Below are 8428 nucleotides of genomic sequence, written 5' to 3'. Positions count from 1 at the left end.
CGTGATTTTACATGCGCGAGTCGGCGATATGGTGTTCTTTCATTGACAACGTGAGTGTTACATTTTTTTTAGGCCCTTGTGTTTTTTTTCTCTTTCTACCTTTGTGTGTGAATCATTTTTGGAGTTAAAGAGGCAGTTCAGATTACCATGTTTTTTTTCCATAGGAGCAGAACTTGATAAGTTTCTTGGCACATGTTTAGAGGTGACGCATTCATCCTTTTTTTTAATACATGCAACTCAGTTCTGGGGGTGCTTAGATTACATTTTTTTGGCTCTTGGAGACAGCGCCTCTCATGCCTATGCACTCAGCGCATTTTTTTTTGCTGAGCATCCATGGGGTAGAGTCTGAGGGAGGGTGAACTTTTTTTTTTCTTTGTACCGGGGTTGAGGGGGGTGAGTCCTTGAAATCAGTTCAATGCCATATCAGCTGATAGCCACTGAGAGATGATGTGATATGCCTGTAGGGTTTCTTTTAGAACGATTTTGTTCTTTCTTTTGAGTAAAGAGAAAATGAATATGAATGTGGTGCAAGTTTTCCTTGCGCTTGGAGGATGCCTTTACGCAATGGTAGAGGGCATGATTAGAACTGGGGATACAGAGATTATTTGCTATTGGTGATGTGCCTGATGTTAAATGATGATGATACTGGAGTTATGGGGGAATGGTAATATTAAGCCCTTACTGGTAATACGGGAGATATTTTACGGAGATATTTATGGAGAATTATTACGAGGAATTATTACGGGAGATATTTAGGGGGATTCTATTGGAGTTGAAGGTGGTAATAATTTTGGTGAATTTGGTGATACTGGTGATACTAGCGAGTACTAATATTGGTGATTCTGATACTAACACTGGGTTGGTGTAATTAGAACTAAGGGTGGTGATGTTTGTGAATGGGAAGGTACTAACCACAAATTTAATGTTGTTTTATCGGAGGATATTGTGTTAATGACTTGTTCAAAGACTATGGTAAAAGTCATATTGAGTAAACCTACCAGACAGGTGTTTCTTTGGTTTTCTGTGATACCCCTAGAGTTTTCCTTTTTTTATGGGTTCAGCAGATAATTACTTGAAGTCTATGTGAGTCACAGATGTTACAGGTGTCACGGGAATAGTCAACAGTCCCATTGGTTTTTCTTTTCCCCTTTTGGACGTTAGCCATCGCTGACATAAGTTTTTTTTTTATCATGGGCGAATTTGAATTTATTTTTCCCTTCGAACAGTTTGTGTAGATTTTTTAATATCTCAGTTCATGACTTGGAATCATTGTTCGGGAATGGATTTAATAATTTCAGCCGTTTGATGCCACAAGAGATTTAGGGGAGAATTTTTGCATTTTCGAATGTTTACATAATGGCACTACATTTTTTTTCTGGATATTTGTGTTCCGGAAATTGTTTGCCTCTTGCACAATTGTGTTTGTGGCAACTTTGGCAGAGATAGGACACTTGATTAAGTTCCTGGTGGCCTGTGCCGTAGTAAATATGGGGAACCTTTTGCTTAGACACTTTGGATTTGTGGTTTTGTTATAATGAGTTATGGCACACTGATGATTTTTTCTAGAATTCTTCGGCAATTTTTTGCCAAGTTTTTGTCCTTTTCAGCAGTTATGCTAAGCACAGAGAGCTTATAGTTTTTGACGGTAACATTGAGCTCCTTAGAGATGCTTTTCGAGGTTATTTTACTGGAAAATTGGAGATATAATGTTTTGGCCATGTTATATTTTGTTTTGTTGGAGATAGTCCAGAGTTTAGGCCTATGGTGGTAAGAGCTATGTTTTAATTCGCTGTTTTGGATTCAGTTATTTTTGCAGTTATTTTGGTGCAAATGGAAACCTTTGTGAGGGGAGATATGGGACAATATTTTCAAGTGTATCAGCTAGAAGCTTTGAGTGCATTTTTCAGGGACGGAGTTTCATTTTTTATTACCCTGCTTGGAGATGTAATAATATTTTTTGGAGAGGGGAATATTTTTATTGCGGGTTTGGTATTATTTTTAATATGGTGATAGGCGAGTGGCATTACTGCATTGAGGTTTTATGAGTCCCTATGGAGATGTTGCATTTTTTATATTCACCAGTGGTTATTTTGGCGGCATATAATTGCTGAATTGCGGTTTACTGTGGTTTATATCCCAAATAGGTTATAATTTGTTTTATATAATTGAGTAATATCATGTGGGAGTTATGTCTTTGAAGACAATTTTTGGGCATCTTGGTGATATCCTGGAGATAATATTGTGAAATGTGGCTATATAATGTCAGTATAGAATTTTTGGGGCTTTTTGGAGAATAATGGTGTTAGTATAAAATATTTGGAGAATAATGTTTTCTGAGGTTGTAAGTTTGACTAGACAAATCTATTGTGCTGTTCGAGCACCTGAGGTGTTCACAGGTGGATTTTTGCTGATAATGCTGTGATGAGTCCAGGTGCTGACTTTTTTCCTTCGGTGTTGATTACTCGGAGATTTGCGCTATTCTCGGAGATGTACTATGTAAGGGGGTTGTTTCCAGTCGTTTCTGGCCGATGAGATATGCTGTGGTAGCAAATTCTGTAACGATACATACTGCATTTATGAGGGAAAAAGTTGGATTATATATATGTTTTTTCCTCTCTTATGTGTGCTTTGTAATGGGGAAAGTTCACTTATTGTTGTTACTATTATTTTTTTTTTCATTTCCTTTTCTTTTCCTACGAGATTTGTCGTAATGGAGTTATGCTTACATAGCATTTTTATTTTAGACAGGGGATATAATTTGTCGGGGTATGTGAATTAGATGGAAGGGTGATTGGCATTGTATTTCATGGAGGTTAGTTATATAAACAGTAAAAGGGTTTTGCTGTTAGACAGTTAAAGGGTTCTTACTGATTTTGTGGGTTACTGAAATATCAGAGCACGAGAGAACATTTTGGTGATAATTCGGGGCTGGTCTCGTTACTCTTTCTTTTTCAGGCTCATTATTTTTTTATACTTGCGAGTAATGGTAAGTTTGAATGTGATGACAGTAGTCCGTAGAGTTTTTGTGCTATATGTGTGTGTGTGGGGTTGGCAAGTTTTTTTTTATATTATTGGAGAATTTAATATTTTCTTTACAGTGTTATAATAACGATTTATGATTTAGCGATCTTATGAAGCTACTTTACAAGTTTTAGTTAGAAATTAGTCCAGTGGTTATAATAATGGGGTTAGTTGGAAGACGTTCAGTTAGTGTTTCTTAGAATTTTTGAGGTTATTATTTGACAGATGTATGTCTAGGGTTAATTCTTCTTGAATTGACCAATGACATGACTGACATACTGAAACACCAAAAACATCGTTCCCCTACACCAGCAAGACGTCCTTCAACTACTACAGAGATGTATGTTGCTGATGTTTGCCGACATGTGAGAGATTCTATGAGTCTACGGGTTTTTATGGTGCTTTTGGACTACAGAAGTCGTCAGTTGTCTTCCACTGGGAGACATTTTGCATTTCATGAGTCTGTGCAGCTGCAGACCAATCACATACACGGGAGAATTGAAAATTCAAGATAAGGAGATATTTCTACAGTCAACTGTTATTATAGTCTAGATGCAGGCTATTCAAATTTATTTTATATGATAGACATTGTGCTGCCATGTCCTGTCACTATGCACAGGCGGTTGCAGAGATGCCTTCTGAAACTGGTTATAGGCAGTTTCCTGGGCGTGAACAATGTGTGTGAGTTCGTGTGTGCATGTCAACTTTTTCCCTACATAACGAGAAAGTAAGGTTACCAAGATGGGAGATCTGTACAAGAGAGGCAAAGAGCCAAAGATGGCTTCTGCAAAAGTACTTTTTGAGAAGTGTGTGAATACTGTGTTGAATGGGTAAGCATACTTATTTTTAAACCAAAGGTGTGGCTTGATTGCATTTTGAATATTTATTTCCTTTGACCTTTTGATTTGATTTATGATCTTTGCTTATCAATATGTTCTCTTGTCTTTTTATAGGCAATTCTGAGAAAGGGGAAACTGAATATGGTGGCTTAATTGATATGGGATCTTAACTAATGTTTCGTGGTGTTACCAGACTATGACTATGCCTAGTTTTGTGACTAAGATAATGTTGGTTATTGTAGGAGAAATATGGAGTGGGCTATCTGAGTTCAATCATTCACTTAATCATTTTGTTAAGAACCTGAGTTTATTTAGCTAATACTTTGCTCTGAAATAAATGAGTCTGATTCAATGGCCTTAGGTAATGGAGAGGGGGGGAAGTGTTGTCGAGAGAGAGAGAGAGAGAGAGAGAGAGAGAGGAGAGAGAGAGAGAGAGAGAGAGAGAGAGTTAGTGTTGGAGTGAGAGGAAATAGATGTTGCCAATGCCTTAGATGCACGGTTCATTGCTACCTTTTTAAGATTACCGAGATTAGAATCAGAGTAATATATTATATATATATATATATATATATATATATATATATATATATATATATATATATATATATACGTATATATGTGTGTATGTGTATGTTAAAGGCACTGAAAATTATAGTAATTAAAATAAGGGGTCAACAGAATTTGTCGCACAACAGATTGGAATGTGTAGCAACACAATTTCGGGTGTTTTGGGAAACTTTAAGACATTAGCAAATGTTCATGGAAAGTTCCAGAACATTTTAGTGTGTTCGTACATACGAATATCAGAACATTGATAAGATTAACGTGCGTACGTTCGTACGTCCATCATCAGGGCACGTTAAACGTAATATATTCAGATAGTGAGTGAGAAATGGGACATTTCAGACTGCAGTCTCCTTTAGTGATTACCAGTGAGAAAAGCCCGAAGGAGGCGCAAAGAAGATCCATCGAAAAGGTAAATAGGAACAAAAAAGTCTGAAAGAATCTTTTAATTCTTACAGATACTCTGAAGGTAGCTGGAGTGCAGTGGAACGCATTTTATATTTTTATTGAATATTTATCACTTCTTTTTTATTTTATTTCTAATAATTGTGGTTTCTTTCACAGATGGATTCGGTTTGTCACAACAGAAAATTAATTGCTAATCGACAGTTTTCTTTGGGAAAATACTGATGGAGGTTTTGACAATGAGAATAGTGTGTGACATTTTTTTAATCAAGATGACTATTAGAAGAGTCATTGTGTTTCATGATTTTGGGATTTTAAGTTCATTTTCCTTGTTTTTTCATGTTACTTCTTTTGGGGAAATAAAGACTAGTTTTGTATCCCAGAGTTTAGTTTTTTGCCTTAGATCTAACAACTTGATTTAGCTGCAGAGTTGCCAGTGGACGCCAGGGTAGGTTATGCTGCCAATTAGTGATTTCTTTCCTTTTAATTAAGACAGTCAATTGGTCCCTTGTAATATATATATATAGATATATATATATATATATATATATATATATATATATATATATATATATATATATATATATATATATATATAGTGAATTTGTTATCACATCACTGTGATTTATTATTATAACATCATTAAGCTACAAATGTCGTTTAATATCCAATTCACGCTACTTCGGGAATATCCCCGATGGGGAATAATCACCGAAGGGGAATTGTAAGTGATAAATGGATCGGTACCGCTGGGTCTCAATCCCTCGACCCTGTACCTTCCAGCGACTCCAGTCGACGGTTGTAGGAAGGTCATGTGTCGAGGGATCGAAACCCGAGGATATCCTGACATTTAGGTATAACTTATTATTCGTCTTCGGGGATCACTTCCCATCAGGGATATTCCCAAGTAGCGTGAATTGGATATTAAACGACATTTGTAGCTTAATAATCATATATAATATATATATATATATATATATATATATATATATATATATATATATATATATATATATATATATGTATGTAGTATATATATATATACATATATATGAATAACTTGATCACGAAGTATATAAAATGTGATGCTATGTATAAATAAAGGTTTTTTTGCCACGAAGGAAAAAAATGAAAAAGCTAGATAGCCAAGTACTTTCGGTCCTGTTCGGACCCTTTACTGAGGCAAACTCAGTAAAGGGGCCGAACAGGACCGAAAGCACTTGGCTATCTCGCTTTTTCATTTTTTTCCTTCGTGGCAAAAAAACCTTTATTTATACATATATATATCATATATATATATATATATATATATATATATATATATATATATACATATATATATATGTGTGTATATATATATGTATATATATATAGATATATATAGTATATATATATATATATATATATATATATATATATATATATATGAATAATTATCACATCACCGTGATTCATATAAATCATTCGAGCTACAAAATGTCCTTTGATATCCGATTCGCTCTACCTCAGAATTGATATATTTTCATATATGTAACGAAGGGGAATTTTTTAGTTGATAAATTATTATGAACTAAAAAATTCCCCTTCGGTACATATGTGAAAAAATATCAATTCCGAGGTAGAGCGAATTGGATATTAAACGACATTTGTAGCTTAATGATCATATATATATATATATATATATATATATATATATATTATATATATATATATATATATAATGAATAATTATCACATCACCGTGATTCATATAAATTATTCGAGCTACAAATGTCCTTTAATATCGATTCTAATTAAAATAACCGAGTTCGACGGTGATTTGTAAGGTCAGAATCGGTATAAACTTATAACTTCACTTGTTAGCCGAATCGATAACGTCACTGTCGTCTTGATTTCGTCCCTATCCGCTGGACGATGGTTCGATCCCACGAGAGGAGAAATTATTACCAACTAAAAAATTGCCCTTCGGTTTACATATATGAAAATATATTAATTCCGAGGTAGAGCGAATTAGATATTAAAGGACATTTGTAGCTCGAATAATATATATATTATTGGTGGTGGTAGCTTATTGGTTTCGTCGGCAATTTACCATTGACTGACCCCGAGTTTGAAACCCCTTCTCAGATTCGATAGACTCCGTCTAAAAACGAGCTCACTGTCCTTGTTATGAGTCCGCAGGTGCTTTGGTTCACGTTGGAGGAGAACGAGTTCGCTCCCAGACTATTGCTCACATTTTTTTTCTGCTGTCAATTGGTACCAACACTTACTGGGATCAAGTAAAAGTAGTACATGGAGCTAGTAACCTCACTACCATATATACATACAATATAATATATATATTGGATATTAAGCGACATTTGTAGCTTAATGATCATATATATATATATATATATATATATATATATATATATATATATATATATATATATATATATATATATATAACTATATATGCGTGTGGTATTTGTATCTCTGTCATCTTTTAATCCATGAACAAATACCTCCACTCTATCCTTAAAGCAAAACAGGAAACTAAATTCTTGTTCATTTTTGTATTATTTTAATTTCTGTTCATGTAGTTCATTTTTATGAACTGTTTCTTCTTCTTTGAGCATTCTCATTTTCATCTGTGTTGTGTCACTATTGCAATGAGTATTGTTGTATTCAGTTTGGACGTTCTTAAATGTAAGGATTAGAGACGAATAAATGAGAATACTGAACCAACAATACTAATAACATGTAGACGCTATTCTCCGAACTATCTTCTCCGCAACCAAATAATTAATCAGCAATTGATTTACGAGTCTTACATTGTAATCGTTCTCGTCACGGTACGAGACCACCTTCTACATCAAACGAATCTCACTTTCATCATAAAAATGTCTGTTACTCGAAACTAAATACAGCTGCAGCGAGATCATCTGTGAATATCATCATAAGTTTCGTATAAGACCATGGAGCAGCTCATGCTCTTTTTTTCAGTAGTTCATTTATTTGTTGACGACGAACATTTAATCCACGAAAGGCGGCTTTCAGGAAAGCAATAAGACTTATGTTGATTACAGTAACCAAAAACAGAACAGGTTTTTATCGATTCCGCTTTCCTTTTAAACGACGATTCCTTCGTTCGTCTCTCCCGTAACCATTTACTTCAGGCTTGGAATGTGTAGTTCCTGTGGCTGGCTTCCCCACTGACCTTTACATATAAGGAATGAAAATAACCACAATCATTTTACGTAATCATTCTACTAGGCAGATGGCATATGGACAGATCCATCATTCACAATCCTTTAGTGTTATTTCAGTTCTTAACTATAATCTCTAAATTACGGTTACTGCTATTTTCTTCAGAGAATTGTAGAATTGAGCGTTCTTGCTTTAGTTATTGTAATTGTCAGAGGGAGCTGGTGTGAACCCTTTCCTTGCAGTTGATTTGCATTTCTTATATTGTGAATGACACGAGCGATGTATTTCAGTCCTTCACTGCTCTTGCAATCTTGCAGTCCCCATCATAAAGCGGAGGGAGTATATAATGTATTTGTTGTTTGTCTATACATTTGTGAACGAAGAGTGGCTAATGGGTTTTTTATTTCAAA

Source organism: Macrobrachium nipponense, chromosome 1 (genome assembly GCF_015104395.2).
Source record: "Macrobrachium nipponense isolate FS-2020 chromosome 1, ASM1510439v2, whole genome shotgun sequence".
Taxonomy (NCBI): Eukaryota; Metazoa; Arthropoda; class Malacostraca; order Decapoda; family Palaemonidae; genus Macrobrachium; species Macrobrachium nipponense.
Note: the sequence above shows the minus strand (reverse complement) of the source record.